Source organism: Cyanistes caeruleus, chromosome 4 (assembly GCF_971803275.1).
Source record: "Cyanistes caeruleus chromosome 4, bCyaCae1.hap1.1, whole genome shotgun sequence".
In the NCBI taxonomy this organism is placed as follows: Eukaryota; Metazoa; Chordata; class Aves; order Passeriformes; family Paridae; genus Cyanistes; species Cyanistes caeruleus.
Window position 1 is genome coordinate 8,376,669 of NC_141704.1, and position 18,540 is coordinate 8,395,208.

The window sequence follows — 18,540 nt, forward strand, 5'->3', positions numbered from 1 at the left end:
AACATGGTGCTGGCACTCCAAGCCTGTATTCAGGGAGGGGCTGTGATAAGGCACTTCCTCCAACCCAGACTTTTTCTCTTCCAGTCTGTCAGACATTATTTGTCCATTTCCCTGCATCATTGTGAGTCTTAATCACTTAGGACAATGCTCATATAATCATCAGTGGAGGAAGGTTAAGGGTCTTAATGTGCCCCAAGCACTATAAAAGCCTCAGAAAAGAGGTTCAGTGGCTGAACAATATTATCTTAAAGGCTAAAGATGCTTTTTTTCCTCCTAATGTATACAACTAGATGGGCTTCTACTGTAATGAGCAGAAGTGACTATAAAGGTCACTGATAATACTCTGTATTTATAGAACAATTTAGAAATATTCCTATCTCTTCCCATCATTGTGGGGGAGTTTTACAATCCTTTCCTTTCATCAGGTTGGCCAATGACACAATTGTGGCTAATGACACAATTTCTTCTACAAAGTTTTTGGAACATGGGTAGAACTTGGAACAATAGTCAGGAACTTGGGTGTACACGTTTAGGCAGTTACATATTCTTCAGAATTATTAAAACCTTTATCTACTCAGGGGCTTTAGTGAGACTTTCACGGTTCCAGATATAGAAATTAACTGATTTAGATAAAAGATCTCTGGGATTGAGCAGCTTCAAGAACTTCACTGTCTTCTAATTATCAATCATCACCTACCTAGCTGATATTTCAGGTTCTAGGTTTAGCAGCATTGACATCTCACACTCTCTTTGTGTCCCTATTTTAAAACAATGAAAATCAGATGATCTACTAGTGTTGTAGCAGACATTTTAATGTGTCATGGAACTTTTTTCTCTGAAGTGCCAATTTCAATACAACAATGCACACCCTAAATTAAATAGTTCCAATAAAAGGATTAGTGCAGCCAACTTGGCTTCAAGTTGACATAAGCTGGCCTAGCACACTGAGTAAATCCTCAGGAGGATGGTGTTAAGATACCAGAGATATTCTTCCATTGACATCCAAAGTACTTCCAGAAAGTATTTGTACATTTCTGTTTTACCATAGGCACATCTGAGGTAGAGAAGGGCTCAAGTCTGAGTCATGTGGTTGTGGAGGCCTGTGAAGCTTTTGTATACATTGTGTATAAAAGGGATCTTTTCAGGCTCTGGGATGTCCATTTGGCACTTCTTCAAGAATGTGAAAAGCAGGCTTAAATGAAAAATTCAATGTTCTGAAATAGCAGATTTTTCCAAATAATAAGAGACAGAAAACTTCTTTACTGAAAGCAAAACTTTTGTCCAACAAAATAACTCTAAAAGAAACAAAATCTCTTTTTTTATTTTTCCCACATGATGTGATCAACTACATTTGTCATGGGTAATTTGTAAAGTGCATGCCTTTAACACTGTTGGTCACAAGATTTGTACATTGCAAAGGCCCAGTAAAACCTCAGAAAAAGCTTGGAAAACAGATCCTTGCTCATTGTAACTAGAGCATGGAACAGACTGATATCTGAGCAGTGAGCTAACAAATGACCCATTACAGAGGTTATTTAAATGTTTAGTATAAAAATGGTAATGCCTCCTTAGGTACTTCCAATGGCAACTCAGGAGTTTGAATTCTCTGTTGTAACAACAAAATGCTACACAATTTAATGAGAAGAGCTGGAACTATTAAACCCTACAAAGGTCACATTAATCAAAAGCTATGTGTAAGCCATTTAACTGGAACTTGTGTTTTTTAATCTGGAAGTTGATTTTTCCTCTTCTGCGGTTAGAGCCTATCATTATCTAAATGTTTACACAATAGCATCGATACAGTTTCTCATTTATGAGTGAATGTATAACCTAATTTTTGTATATCATGATGGCTATCACAGTTCTGTATTTTTGTTTACCTTTAGCTTAGTACTTTTAAATATTGAGCACAGGTAACATAGTCACTAGCAGTAGACATTGCCTCAAACACAGTCCTCAGGGTATGGATCTGCACCACAAATTCACCTACAGTAGAATCAGTACTTTTATATTCTGTGCCTTATTCTTTTTTTTAAAAAATAGTGGTTTTAGGGAGTATCAAGTGTGCAGGACTTTCTTTAGAGCTGAGAGACCCTGAATTCTAGGCTGGAGATGAGAAAGTTTACCTTTTTCACCTCACATATATAATGGGATTTTATAGATACTGTAGTCTAGACTCTGTCTGTGCATGAGAAGATGATTCAAGTTATCCATTACAAAATTATCCATTGAGCACAGTCTGTTACAAATAAAGGGAGTTTAGGCTGACTATTCCTAATACAGGTGTCAGACTACAGTTAGAAGTGTGTATGCTTATAGGGCTGCTCATAAACATTCCTGCAAACTGAATAGTGCTGCAAGTGTCTTTATAAAGGAAGACATTTTTTAATGATGGTTCTCTGTGTGTGGAGGCTCTGGAAAACTTCAGTCAATTTTTACTTTGTTATGAAATATTTTCTATTCACAGAGAAAGGTGTAGGATTAATGAATACAGACACCTGAAAGTCCTGAAGATCTAAGCATTGCAAACACATCATCTTACTGTACACATCTAGAGTCAACCAATGCCCCTTATTAGTCACTGGATAATCAGTTCCACTGTCATGGGCTTGTTTTCCTTAAATTAAGATTGTTTCACTTGGTCCTCAGAAATCTAGCACAGCAAGCCAAGCTAGCTTTGTGCTTCATTTGCCTGAAACAATTATTCTGGTCTTTTCACTTGGAGAATTTTTTTCACTCAGTGGTGCTGACTAGAGTTTGGCTGACTTTTTTCTGTCTGGTCACTCTGAAGTTTTGTTATCTGGTACATGGATAAAAATCCATACAAACCGATCTAAGGTAAACAAAACAAAATGAAACTTTAGAAAAATGGAAACAAACAAATGGGAATTTGAGAAGTGTTGCATGGGATGTACAGCATCTGCAAGCTTGTTATGCTGAACATTTCAGATAAAGAGCTGAGGTCTTTAGCCAATTTCTTTTCCTCTCACCTATAATTTCATGCTCATTTTTTTATCATGGACATAAACACATCTGCTGCAAAAAAAAGCATAGAAAATTATTTATATAAAGCTGGAATTCTTGTGGTAAACAACAGTTTTACTTTGTACAAGTAGAAAAACTCTGAGCAGCTTTACAGCACTGTAACTAGAGAGAGTTCTTTAGCAGAAAACTTTGCTTTGTAACTAGAATGTATAAGGGAAGAAGAGGTGGAGCTTCAGCAAAGCAAAGAATATTCATAGCAAGCATCTGGCTGTACAGTAGGTTTACAGCTAATAGAAAATTTAAACTTAAGTCACATTCTCTCTAGTAATTAGATAAAGTGATTTCAGACCATTCTGGCTTGTAGCCATTAAGACTACTAAATCCTGAGCAAAGGTTCATGTTTTTAGATCTCTCTTTCCACTGGTGATGACCTGTTCAGGGAAACTATTAAACCAATATACTTCATCACATTAGAGACAAGCAGCACAATATTCTCTTTCATTCAGTTCCAGATCTCATTCTTCTCTTAGGCTTAGTTCATAGTCCTGTGTAGGAGATCCACCACCTATCAATGATCACAACTTTTTTTTATGGGCAAACTGTCAGCTGTCAGCTGCCACATTTTACTATCATTCATTTTTAATTAGAACGTTGAATTTTTATCTTGATATTATCCTTTTACTTTAGCACCTTAAAAATCATTGTATTACTTATATCAAGATGAAAAGCTAGAGAAGAAAATATATAGCAGAACAAGAAGAAATTATTTTAAAAGGGACTAATAGATAGATTTTTCTGAATAGAAATCATGGAAGTTTCCTTATTGTTACTCCCATGACCTAAACCAGGATAGTGTTGTGCCATACAACCTCAAATAAAAAAAAATAATTTTTTTTCTTTGAATTTAAAAACTGTGAGGAAACAAAAACTGTTAACAACTAGGCAGTTAGCAATTTGTAGGGCTCAGGTCTAAATCTGGACCCCTAAATTTAAGAGACTGTGATGTAAATATCTTCAGGGAAGTGAGAGACACTGTTGTCTCTCTCATAGAAGTCAGTGGAGACCTAGCACAGGATTTAGTCTGGTTTGGTGTCTGGTGGCATTTCAGGTTCCTTGTGGCAGCTGCTTGGCTTCCCCCTGCCAATTGAGAAGGACGTGGTTCCCCTGTAGATCTTTTGTTGTATCTCCCAGTCCTGTGGGTCTCAGACTCCCTACAGCATTTCAACTGGTGTCAGATGCCTACATTTAGATAAATTAATTGAATACAGTAAAAACTAGAGATCACAGCTGGCCAAAAGACAAATTGCCTAATCTAATCTAATCTAATCTAATCTAATCTAATCTAATCCAATCCAATGCAATGCAATCCCATCTGAAATGTTTCACAGAATCTCAGCCAGGCTCCAGTTGTCACTGTCATACATCTCCCCGTTGTTCTGCCTTGTGTGGCACGAGATGCATAAACATCACGGAAATGAGCCATGCCATAGATGTCTGCTCTCAGAAGTTGAATGGCTTTTCCATGTGCTGTCAATGGTGTTATATCAAAATCTCTGTTGATGATCATGAGATCTTAGACACCTACTGAATATATAAAAGTCTGCATTCGTATTCCTAAATTTAGACATATTTTATACAAGCAAAATCTGCACTACATTTTATTTTATTTATGCCAGTCTTTTGGTAGTTCTAAATAGCCCTGCAGAGGGACAGACTTTCCACCTCCCCTTGTTCCAACAGGCAGATCCAGGAGGACAGCTGGGAGTGTATCCTTGGAAGTCAGCAGCGGACAGCAGTAGCTGGTAGCACTCCACACTCACACCCTCGAGAGCAGCTGACCTGTGGTTTTGGCTTTGTGCTCCACAGTCAAAAAACATCCCCGAAGGTGCTCAGTCCAAAAGTGCTGTATTTTGCTGCCTAAAGACTTGGTTAGACAGCAGTTCCAAGTGAATGCTGTCCAGGCCACGATGGGAGGCTGGTCTTAGGCTGATGGAAGTAATAGCAGGTGTGGAGAGATCCCTTTGGAAACAAAATGGGCCAGCACAATTTTTGTGTTGATACAACATGTGTTCTTAGTTTAATTTGCATGAAACCTTTTCTGTTCATGTGCATTTATGCAATTGAAGAGAAAAGCTATATAAAAGGACACAATGGAACTTTTGGAAAGCAAAGTGTGTATTTGGGAGACAACTGTTCACATCAAGGCCCAGTTGGATTTTTTTTTAATACCAAGGCAACTCAGTAAAACCAATGAACACTCTTGTTGCTGTAACTGAACAAGATTTATTCCTTGCATTTTTACAGCTGAATGGGGCGCTTATAAGGGTCAGGATTTTGTCCTTTTTTTTTACCCCATTCCCCAAAATCTCACCTTTCAATCAGCAAGGTCACAGAATCCTTGGGGGGAAAAATACAGAAATTGGCCAATAATTTGTTCTTGTTCCTCTGTTTTTTTTATATTTAGGAACTACAAGCTTTTCTTTGAGCAGCATGAGCACAGTGTGTTTACTTTCTAACACTGAGAGGTGTTTGGAAATGCTTGATGTGATTTGAGTTTACTCTGTGCCTCTTTCTGTCTGCCTTGAAATAGTGATTGATATTTCCAATGTATGCACCTCTGGTGTTTGAAAACTGAATGGTAATAAAAACAAACAAAAACCCAAAAAATCCCACAAGAGTAGAAGACATTCAGAGAGAAGGAAAACAAAGCATGGAGGATCTCTCTGTTGGAATCTAATGGTGAAGATGAGGAGAAACCTTGAATCTTGTTTAATCTTGACTTTTCTCGGGAATGTTCGGTTTAAATTAGCTTGTTGCAACCTGGAAGAAGTTACAGCTTTAATAATATTCATCTGTGAAAATCTGAACAAGCTAATTATGTTTAGGCATGCCTGGGCTGAGGTGTTGCCCTAATTTAAGGCAACATTTTGTGGCTTAGCCGTGCAATAGTCACAAACCATAAGGAAACATAGAAGAGACTATTAAGTCTCCTCCTAGCAGGAAGAGCTGTGTGTAGTCCTTCATCCTACATGTACTCTCAGTAAAATGCAGAAATCACTGGAAAATAAAGATGATTAGTGGAGCAAGAGAACTCAGCACAGTGAATGGCAGCTCACATTTCTGGGTCAGCTGGAACTTAGAAGTGTCCTTACTAAATTTCATGACTTGTCAAAGCCTTGGAAATTGTAAATTGTGAATGGAGCATTAATATGGAGTGTCTGGGAAGCAGCCAGTTGCCCAAGCAGTTGCTTCCCAAGAAATTAAAGAAGACTTAAAATGTTTTCGGAAGTACTTTGGGCAAAGAATAACTTCTGATTTTATGTAATGCTATTTTTATTGCTGTACATTTCTAAGTCCACATTCAAAAAATGGTGTATTTGTCTCCTTGATTGCAGGAGCACCTAGACAGTTCACCATAATTTTACAAAGATGCTCATTGGGAGATATAAGTTGTTTTTATTAGTGATCCTAGAAAACCTTCCTGGCCTATAAAACTGCCTAGTTGAAGGATTACACATATATAACTTTATTTACTCTTTTCAACTCTACCTGGCAAACATTTCACAACTGCACACCGTGTTTCAGTGGAAAGTAATCATTGCACTGCCAATGGCTTAGGAAAGGGTCTCCATTCTCAGTTGTAAATTTACCAATCTTCAGTAAGCAGCACTGATTAATCCCAGATGAGTATGTGATTCTCCAAAGCTGTGGTCATAGCGTTGCAGATCTGGGATGGAAAACTAGGGCTCACATTTCTGTTTAGAGTGGCACATTCACATCTCTGCTTGTCTTCTGTTTTGCATACCTTAAAATCAACAACTGACTTACCTAACCTGGAAGGAATAAAGCAAAACAAAACAATACCCCCACAAAACACTCTTGTGAAATGAGGAAGATTAGAAACACGCCAGTAGGGCCTTTATATCTGTCATATCATACTGACTATTTTGCATTCCTATGTTATTGCAGCAATTTCTAAGTATGAAATTTCCTTTTCAGTGGTGTGTGTGGTGGGAAGTTATAAATTAGACCTATAGACAAATACAAATCTGAGGCAGAACGTTAGTGTGCATTATTCAAAGAAAAAGAAGGAGCTGTCTTTACCAGAGCTGTCAGTGACTCTGCTATCCCACCCAAAATGCTAGATAATGATCTGTAGGAAAGAGATCTATGCTGGCAACCAGCAGAAGTAGCATTAATGGGTCTTTTTTACTTCCAGATTTTAAAAAAATCTTTCAACACAAGTATGGTTTAGTGGGTATCTGGGGACTGAACTGAAATATGGCCATTTCACTCACATTGTGATAAGAACACGTACATCTGAGCATTATCTTTTTCCAACTTGTAGAAGGAAAGAAGCAAAATTATGCTTTAAGGAGTTAAACCTCTGATCACATACTTTGTTCCCACCCTGTGAGACACTTTAAGCTGCCTTTTCAGTTTTCCTCTCATTTGAAAATTCTCTTGCTAGTGGGGAGATGGTGCTCTGGTGATTAAACACAGATTTTAGTGTCTTGCTTTATTAACAATGTCTCTGTTTCTGCCAAATGTTGTTGCTGCTTCAGGATTCTTTGTTGTGTACCAAGAGCTGGCACATCTTCCTGCATTTGTTCTGACACTTTTCTGTCCCCACGGTGCAGCAGCACAGGCACTAGAGGAGTAATCCAGCAAAACGCCCCAGGGACAGAAATGCCAACCAGCCAAAGCCTGCCTTGAGTAATGCAGCCAGAACACTTGAACTGTCCTGGAAAACAGGAACTGGAGTAATGGAATTGAATTTTTACAAAAGATACTATTAAAAGAAAAAAAAAGAAAAAAAAGAAAAAGGTTTGAATTGAGCTCAGTTTTAAAGCCAACGTGAGCCTGAGCAGGGAGCAGTGCATAGCTGCTCCCAGGGCAGGGCAGGAGTTAAACTGGTCCACATTTTCCCTGAGCATGAAAATGATTGATGCCTTTTTTCTTACAGGCATTGACTGCTTAGTTCTGGCTAGTAGAGATGAGAGCTGCCTGCCATCCGTTCCCACCCACCTGGTGATGAGGGAGGCAAATTTTGACCTTTTCCTCATCACAAAGCCTGAGCATCTTCCAGAAATGCAATTGTCCCCATGAGGAACAGGAGAGCAGGAGTGCAGGAGAGCAGGAGTGGTCTGTGCCCATCAAATGTGAGGCAGGAGCACACAGAGGCTTGGGGATACAAACTCAAGTGTAAAGCTGAAAATGTAACAGCTTCATGACCAAGAACCCAAATTGGCACAGAAACTCCCAGAGCAGCAGTGTGGGAAGACAGCAGGCTGTGATTTGAAGCTGTAGTTTCCCATGTGGAACCTGCAGGGTGTTGGGAGATCTCCAGCCTGCAAGGTCCCTCAGCCCACAGAGATGTCCCTGTCACAGGAAACAGGAACCTCTGTGTACTGAAAGCATCTTGGCCTCGTTCTCCTGGAGAGACCAAACATGTTCCAGCTCTGCTCCCACCTGGACTTGCAGAGAAGTCACAATGAGGTCAATTTACCCTACCTGCAATATGGGAATTATGGTTCTGGTTTAAAGTGCTCTGCAATCTACAGCTAATTGTGAATTATTGATTTCTTTTTTCCCTGCTCAGAAGAGCTTTTGCTTCCATTTACAAAGCATTTACTTCTTTTCTCAGATCAGTAAATAATTTTTTAGCTCTACCCCAAATAAAATTAATTTTAAAATATTATTATATTAATTTTCATTTATTCAAACATGTGAATCATCTTATTAAATCTTTTGCAATGCTTTTCCAAAGCTTTTAAAGAAATATAATTTATCTGAAGAATCACTTTTTAACACAGTATTTCTATAAAACGTAATTTATTTCTTTAGATAGGACAAGGTAATATTTTCTTTCTGGCATCCCACTGACATTTTGACACTCTTCTGATTCCCTCTGTTCTTGGATAACAGAAAACAACACTTAAGAAATTACAGGGGATTTATTTACAGTGAGACATTCATCAGTGAGGTGGCAATAGACACTTTGGTACACATTGCAATCACATGAGCTTAAATAAATTTCCAAGCAGCTGTGATGCCTACTCTCTCCAGCTGCACTGCCCATGACTATTTTAAAGATCATTAACAATGCTCATGTAAAAGCAGACTGTTACAATCTCCATGCAATGTAAAGGTTCCCTGACTAAACTAGCAATTTTCCATTACAACTCAAAATTGTTATTAATGGCAGGGATTTGCATATTTTAAAATATCATTTTATGCTTAGTTTGCTTTCTAATGACTCGAAACATGCAGTAATGACCCTTTGGATTGTGTTCTGCTTTCTTTCTGAATTAATCCTGACAGCTTTCTCACTGTAAGAAATCATTGATTTCATAGTAGTATTGCACAGATTTCAATCATAGTCTTGAATCTGCATTTAGTTGTCATGACTGCAGGTGAACACTCTTGAAATGTTTAAGCCCTTCTGCTATCTCAACACCTTTTTAGAAAAGCCACCTCCCAGTGCCCACCAGGAATTAGCCATCAAAGCAAAGGCAGTAAGCATGGTCTGGGGAATCACTGAAGCATCAGTCAGGGAGCCTTTTTTCTCCTTTATTTGCCTGTTACCTAGGAAGAAACCCCTCTGTTTTTATGTTATTGATTCTTCCTTGATTGTTATCTCGATAAGTAGATTAAACATTAGCACTCTGCAGGGTCAGGCCACTCCTGCTGCTCATAATTTCCAGTTCTATTTCAAAGATACTGTCAGTTTGCCTCAAACTCACTAACACATGTGTTTCACTTTAAAACTGAATTCATCTCATACAGATGCAAATCGCCTTGTTGCCTCCCCAGGGATTGTGTGAATTGGCATCCCCCATCATAACCTCTCCAGCTTGTGTGTTCCCTTGGAGCAGCCACTTAAATTCCACCTTACACCTGCAATATTGGTCCCTTTAGGAAGAACTGCTTTCACTCCATGGGGATATGTCAGAATATAGCTGGTGGAAGCCAAAGGAGTCTTCGAAAAAAAGACTTATTATATTTGGATTTGAATAATAAGGGCTTCTCTGCAAGACTGCAGATTACCAAAAGTCCATTTAAACCAAAATCTCTTTAGCATTCAAATAATCATTTAGACAGGAACTCAGTCACCTAAAGAAACTCCTTTCCACTTCATCATCATTCTGGGAATCAAGCCCTGAGACTTTTCCAGAAGTCTACTGGTATAAGATTGGTGTAAGAGGAAAATCAGACTCAGAATTTTCATTTTTTTCCAGCTATTAAGTGCTTTTCAGTTAATTTCCTTTTTTTGCTATTAATACTGAAAAATGTCACTTCCTCAACCTTTTTCATTCCCCCCTTTTCCATTTGGGTAATGCAAATAGAAGTGTAAGACTCATGGCAGCATTACAGCAATGAAATCATATTATCACTGCCTTCAGTTTCCCCTTCCTGAGCACCCTGCTTCCCTACTAAGTTTGTACATATCTATTTTTTCTGAATATGGAACTGCTTTTTTTTAAATTAATTTTAAACAGAGCAATATTAAATCAAGCCTTTGCTTTCAAAGTTACTCACTGGATAGATCTCTTATTTATTAAAGCTCTTTAGCAGTTTAACTGACTGCCGGTAAAATTAAGGAGGGATGATTCAGGATTGGGTCATATCTAAACTTAGTCAGTTTAGTTGACTTACAGCATATTATTTTAAAGATTTTTTTTTAACTTGCATTTTTACAACATATCTTTGCTGTTGATGATTTGCTGTGGGAGCAGCACAGGTGTTTGACTTCTGCTTCATTGACACACAAGAACCATTTGCCACCTCCTCAGGCCAATTATCTCATGCACTTTCCATTTCAAAACCTACCAACCGAATTCATTTGCAAGGAAATAATCCTACATTAAAGGATGTCCCTTGAGTAAAGGCTACTTATTCTGTGTAAAGCAATGAAAAATCACAGTCCTTAAATTATAATGTTGGAATTTAAGCTCTTCAGTTTCAGACTCCCAAGAGCTGTTTCCACCTTTTTGAGGTGGAAATAGTAATTTCTATTAAGATGTGACAGCATCTTTCCATAGACAGTGTATCTCAGGGAATTTCTGAGAAATTTGTGCCAAACCTTATTTGGTGCAGTTGGTATTGGGAGACTCTCTGATGGTCAGTTCTCATGATTGCTCCGATAGAGAGTTATATTATTTTTTTCTTTTCCTTTTTTCTTATAGCAAACCCATCCTGATGGGATTTGCAGTGTATACTACCCAGAATTCTTGTGCCAATTTAAAATTCTCTGCTGCCATGTGAACAGAATAAACTGTAGCAATGGTATGCAGACAAATGTGGCCCTTTGTTTATTGCAATCACATAAATCTGTGTGAATTGATACTGGTGCAAAGGTCTCTGATGATCCTGAAAGAGAGAATTTGGGCAGGATATCAATCTCTTATGATCCCGAAATAATGCCATGAGATCTTTAACTTCCACTTGAACAAGCACTAAAGGCAGAGAGATGGAAACTTGGATTAACTTCTTAGCCAAGTGACACCTCTCGCAATGTTTTTGACCCTTACTTTAAAGCTGTCACCGGTTGCCTTGATTTATGGAAACACTATCCTTTTAAATCCTCCTCCCTCTTATCTCTGCAGGCAGTTTCCTGATTTGCTTTTCTTTCTCTTAGATCATCCATATTATTTCTTGACAGAGACTGTGTGGACAGCCACACTTTCGATAGTACTCAGAAAGAAAAATGATTCTCTGTTTTCCAGCTGAACAGAAAATATTACAAATGGTTTTAGTAGTTTCACTCAGAAGACTTCAAGACTTCTTGTTTCAGGTTACAGAAGGAAAAATAGTAATTTTTAAAAATGCAGAAAAATATCACTACAAAGTCATTTTCATCCTACTCTAATTTCACAAGCTAAGTTTCCCAGGAAAATCTGAAGTGTACCATAGTAACAGGATACCTTTTCCATCATTCCAAAGAGCTTTTGTCAGTAATAAAGAACCTGTCGGGCTAACACCGATTCACCAACAAAAATAAAAGCTGGCCCCAGCCCCAGAGATTTTGTCTTTACACTGGCACTGTACAAAACCATGACCATGAACAGGTCAGAGCATGGGCACACCAATATCCCTGTTATTTATCAGTTGCCATGATCCCTGCCACTGTTCTGCCTAGTGCCATTTTGTGTTATCCAGACAGCACCTGGGTGCAGTTCAAGGGACTGCACATGCCTCTTTCCCATGGGCAGTTTGGGTATTTTCATCCTGGTGTTCTTTGGAGAGAAGCAAGACCCAGAGTGTGGAGTCAGGCCATGCCATAGCATGGGGGGTCAGGGATCTTTGTCCTTTTTTACAACTCAGACACAGCCAGAGAGTCTGCAGCTGAAGCACAAGGAAAGTGGCAACAGGGGAAGACAGTGGAGAATCAGCCCAGGGGAAGGAAATTTTGTGAGGCTTCACCTGCAGAAACATTGTCTATACTGGCATAGCCTCAACTGTGTTTAAAAGGAACTTTTCTAGAATCTGTTGGTCAAGATGAAAGAAATAATGAAGCCTGGCTTAAATGTTGAGAATAGATAATAGGGTAAAATTGTTAAGTTTTGATTTTTAGGCAGAAATACACCATAGTTTTAAAAATAATGAAGAAGCTACCACTGACCACACTGTTATTATCCCCTGCCCATACCGGTGGCTTTCACAATTTCCTTTGGAGAAAGGACACTCAAGCTAATTCTGCTCTCATCCAAAAATAATGATGAGGTGGGACACAAATGAAGCAGAGCACATTTCTCCTACTCCAGTGGTGGCTGGTCTGCCTTGTGGAAGCCTGACCTTTCCCAGACTCTTTCAAAGTCATTCAAACACACCCCATAAAATGTTCAATACTCTCTATTATGTTAATTTTTCTGCCATGGGTTAGGAAAATCTAAAAAAAAAAATTGCCTGAAAGGTAATTTTGCAGAGAAGACTACTGTTAAATCAGTTACCATGCCTTACACTTGAGATTGACATCTCCTTTTTGACATTATGTGAGAAACCATATGTAGAAATAGACTTATAATATGGACAAGCAAGTTGTACTTGATGTCCTTCCTTCCTTCCCACAAAGGGAATAAAACCAGAAAAAAAGAGTACCAAATACTAAGTCAAATCTGTCACTTGAATTTAAACCAGTGGTCTCGACAGAGTAATAACTTGAATGACAAAACCATTAAGGAGAAGGATCAGATTTTCTCAATGCGAAAATAAATGTGAAATAAATCTACCTCCAGCAAAGTCACTTTCCTTGTGATATTAATATTGCAACATTCTTCTGCAAAGAGATTGAAACTGTCCCACCTTTATTTTACATGCAAAACAAAATAAATGGGGACTTGAGACCCTAAATCTCTAAGTGAATTCATACAGTTTTTTGTCTTTTTCTTTTTTTTTTTCTTTTTTTTTATCATGGACTTAGAGTTGTTTCCTTACATTTTTTTTTTTTTTTTTTTTTTTTTAAAGCTACTGTGGTGAAGAAGCAAACTGTAACATGAATGCCAGGACTGTCTGCAGCACCATCTCTTGCTAGCAATGTGGGTAAGATCACAAACAAACAGCACAGTCCCAGTAGGCTCCAAATAGCCTGAACTTCCACTCATTAAAGCTGGGCCTTAAAACAATACAATATGGCTTCCCCCAGAGATTTTTTTTCTGAGAAAAAAGAATAATACACTGAGTCTTTGACAATTTTTGCCGTGTCTTGAGACTTTTGTAATGAAGCAGGGAAAGTGCAGCATGATTTCATTATGTCTTGCCTATATACATTGTGAATATTGACTTTTTTGTCAATTAACATGTTAACATAGCTTGAAAAGTCCACACAGCTTTAATACATAATCAGCACAGTTGTTCAGACTGTGGGTATTTTAAGAACATTCCCAGATTGCAGATATCAGAAGTAGATAATTTTCCTCAATATAATTATTGCAGCTTTCTTATATGACTTAAAATGTGCAAAGTTGAAGTTCTCTTTTTCCCAAAGTCAATTACCACAAAGCTATGGGAGAAAAACATTTTTTTCCACATGAAACCCAAGTTCTTAAGCTCTGTTCACACAGCTGGGCATGCAGAATCAGCAAAGCTCTTAAAAATTCCCCAGGGAATTAATGTGACTTAATGGCAGTGTAACAATGGGATAGGGCTTGTCACAGTCTTCCCAGTGACTTCCAAATGAAATAAAATGTAAAAAATAAATAAAATGAAAAAAATAACCATTCAGTGTTCTCTGACAGAAATAGTTGGAATGGTATTAACCAGCAAATTTGTTCAGACCAAGACCATGACCCTTGCTGTGTTTATTGCGATGAGACCAGTGCCACAGTCATTGAAAGTGTAGTATGTGAAATTCCTTCATTGTTTCTGCACTAGTTTGTTCTGCTACAGTAGCTGAGGCAATTTAAAGGCCAACTCGTGGGAATTACTGCAGCATATACATTAAAAGTGAACATTATGTTAATATCATAACCCAGTCTGATTTAGCAGCTCTTTAAGGCATAGTACAAGATGGTCCCTTGTCTCCTTTGAACTGAAGATATGTCTTTTCTTACTGTGGAGATGATTTTAAACTGATCACCAAGAGACATTTTGGCTGAGCATTTTATATAATTTTACGGTTCTTATAATCTTGATTCTTTTTTAATAGAGAAAAACTGGCTGGCCTTCTCATGTGAATCATTCTGGTGTTGGGAAAGGGAAAACAGCCAGTAAATGTTACATAAAAACAGGAGGGGAATTGAGCTACAGATGTACCCCAAAGCATCCAAACCAGTAAAACATATCACATATTATCCTTGAACACTGCAGCCTCTTCAGAGGTACTGGATTGCTTCTCCAAAGTCCTGTTTAACACATGATTGACATGAAAATGTCACCCCTGCCTGGTAGTGGATGTGTCTGGCATCAGTGGAGGGCCCTCCTTTCGTCCCACCAAGCCTGAGCACTGATAGGCCACCCTGTGCCTGTTATCTCTTTTCTGCTGTCAAAGCATCAGCCCTACCCCTACTCACTGTGGGTTTCTGCTGCCTGTCACTCCAATCCTGAGTCACACAGCTCAGGGTTTTCTCTGTGCCACCCTTGTGTGTTGATGGACACAGCCAGTCTTTGTCTTCTCCTTCTTCCAGACTTTCCTGCAGTCGTCTCAAGTGTGAGGACCACAAAAGACTTGATAGCAATTACTAAGCTGGCACAGATTGTGAGGGGGCTGTGAAAAGAGGAGACCTATAAATTGTTTATTTTAGTTCCACAACTGAATAAACAGGAGAGAGGGAGAAAAAGAAGGCAGGGTTTGACAGTGTGCAAGAGGTGAATCAGTTCAGGTCTGGAAAGGTCAAATATTGAAAACCTGTTCTTTTGTCCAGCAAGCCAACCTAAAAGACAGTCCTGAAAAAGCTGCTGCTGGAAAACAGCCTCATGCCATTCTGATTCAACATCCTGTCAGAATTAGCTATCAAACCCCAGGCAGGATTCAAGGCTTTTAGGACTTGACAGGATTTTAGGGTGAGGTTCAATGCATCACTCTGCTGAGGATATTTCACCTACTTCATCCCACCTCGAAGAATGCCATAAGTGCAGCATTATGGTTCAGCTCTTTCACTTTATGTAGATTAAGATCCAAAAAATTGGAGCATAACTACCATTTCCCAAGTGAACACCCCCAAAAAAAAATGTGAGGGATAACTAGTGCTGATATTTTTATGTGGAATGATATATATTTAAATCAAAGTTCTCAAAGGAGAGACTGGAGGAACCTCCAACATTTCTGACATAAGATTGCCATACTCACTTGAAATCATACTTTGTTTTATTGAACAGTGACTCAGAGTGATGGGAGGATTGCTGTGGGAGGAGAAAGTTTTAAATTACTTTTTTGTTGTTAGAAACAAAATTTGATCCTGTGTTTTCCAAATTCTGCATTAATTCTATTATTATTAAGTAAAAATGAAGACATTGTTTCTGTTTCTCTTTAAGGCAGATTTAAGAAACTAGCGTTTTTCCTTCCAAACTCATAAAATTTCCTGGAAACAGAACTCAAGAGTGCTACTATTTCTCAAAAAAAAAAAAAGAAGAAGGAAAAAAAATATTCCAAATTACCCAGCTTTCTGAGTAAATCTTATTTTTAGATTTAATCTAACCTAACCTAATCCAAGCTTCTCAATTTTCTCAGATGCACCACACAGTTCAGGGTCTCATTATTGTGTTCACACATGCGTATTTTGCCATTTATTTATTCTGAAAATTCTCTTCATCTTCTAATTATTATTGTAGCTATTGATGTATGGGCTTACTGATACAGTGAGACAATAATTCTTGATGGAAGGCACACGAGGATTTTTTGGGAATGCAAGAAGGGAGAAATCTGAAGAAGCCCTATCAGTGAGTGACAAAGTATATTTTGGGTAGAGGATATTGCTTTTATTGCCTGGTGACACCACAGTCAGACTGTGCTGCACTGCATCTGCTATGATATACTTTGTTTGAAGAAATACAGTTCCTATGGTACAGTGTTTCCTAAAGCCAAAATTGAATATACATGTAGTATTCACTTGGAGAGAAGCTGAAAAAAAACCAAACCCTGCAATAAATAGGTGTTCCTAGATTAAATGCTTGAACTGCTTATTTTGGAGATCACTTCTCAAACTAACATAAATGCAGGTCATGTTTTCCAAAGAGCAACAGTCTTGACCTCTGTTGGCTGGGTCGTAAAATTGTTGTGGGAGGCTATTGTGGAGCACGTTCTTTAGGTGAATGTGTTTCAGTTTAGGTCATTGGACTCTGAGATAAAACCTCTCCTCTGGCAGTTTCTAAAGGATTGGACTCTTCAGAAAGTCCGTGCAAGCCCAGGATAAAAATAAAAAAAAACAAACGCCTGTAGAAAGGCATTGGTCATGAATTAAGAATCTCTTTTCCAATCAATTCTTTTTTGAGGGGTAGAAAGGGAGGCAGGGGCAGAGAGAGAGGGAAGCTTACTTGGGAGGAAGGGAGGCAACAGAGCTAAAGGATGACTTATGAATAATAATTTCTTTTGTTGTCATGACATTTTATTGCATTTGGCACCAAATGGCTGTGTTGTTACAGGAATTTATGTTCATGCCTCATTCAAATGGGGAAAAAAGAAATTAACAATTTGTTTCTAAAATAAAAAGCAAATTTAGGAACATATGCAAGGAAAATTACCTCTTTCATTTAGTCCAGCTTTAATAATGTGTAAAAGTAGGAACTTACTGTCCACCTGGTTTGGTCAAATTCTGTTTGGTTGTCCTTGGGCTTTGTAGTTAATCAAGCAGAGGAAGAAATCTGCTAGCTGTGTTCAAAACTGAAAAAACGTGGATAAGATTTTAAAAGATTGGTGTGATTCCAGAGACCATGTCAGTCAAGTCTTTGGTTATGGTTTCCAAATTAATTACAACAATTATCCATCCCAATCAGAAATCATCTAAAGACTCCCTGAGACTTGAGCCCTGGGCAGGCTGTGTTAGATTAGATACACAGACTTGAAGAGCTCATCAAGTGACACCAGTGTCTGTGGAGCCTGGGGTGAGACAACAGGACATCCCACCTCTGTCTAAACTGCACGTTTTATTTGCCTCTTTCCTGCCTTGTCTCAGAGGTGGGCCTGTCCAATGCCTCCACATAATTCCTCTGAAGCTCCTAAGTTGCTTTCAAAGCTGAATGACAACAACACTTGCCCTAAAGAGAGCTGGAGTTGGGGTTTGCTGAACCAAAGTTCAATCTCTGTGGGTGTTCTCCCAGTTAGACACTTGTGTGCCCATGGCAACTGACTTCTCGTGATGTCCACTTTGTGGTGTTGTTTTTGGATGGCTGGAATAGAGAATGCTTTTACAGCTATTTGCTTCACTTGACTGAGGATGGAATGGTTCCAGTTGTGTAAATAACTGCTGGTGCTCTTCCAGCTTTTCTGCTCACTACCCCACGGAGATGCATTTGCTTAAGCAGGGCATAGTAGGAGAAGAAGCTCTGCTGGATTCCTCCTCACAAACCTTGCAGCACATCTCAGGCCTGACCTTCAGACTCTCTCTCAGTACAGCCCATGACCTCTCCTGGAACAGAAAGAGCCAGTTCTGCCACATTAAGTCATGGTTTTGTCTAATAGAAATTAAGGGGAATAACTTAACCCATGTGACTCTTGGTAGGACTTGGGCCTCCAGAGACAATCAGTGAATTTCCCAATCAGCTACACATTTGTCTATCCTTATATGAATCCCATGAGATAACAGTTGCACGGAAAGGAATATTATCTAATTAACACATGCAGTTGGAATCTGATCTTCCCTTTTCCTCTGGACTATCCCAGCTGAAACTGCACTCACATCACTACAGGATTTATGAGGATTACACAAAGTGCTTTTTCCCATACACATGGTGAGTATGAGTTTCATCCATCAATGCAAGCTTGCATAAGCCCTATGAATGAAGGGTTAGATGTGACTTTGAAACCCTATCTTAAGTGGCAGAAAAAATGGAAAGTGCAGAGAATATAACATACAATGTGTGGATATGATTTTTTTTCCCATCTATAGCTGTAATCTGTAG

The 18,540-nt window shown here is 38.6% G+C and overlaps 1 long non-coding RNA gene across 1 annotated transcript in view; it reads left to right on the forward strand.

The window, feature by feature from the left end:
• The window catches only part of LOC111923088 (uncharacterized), a 52,688-nt gene that overhangs the window by 7,692 nt on the left and 26,456 nt on the right, over positions 1-18,540 (forward strand). The window contains exon 2 of the long non-coding RNA XR_002860912.2: positions 13,453-13,527. This is a non-coding gene — a long non-coding RNA (uncharacterized LOC111923088). The remainder of the gene's footprint in view (positions 1-13,452; positions 13,528-18,540) is intronic.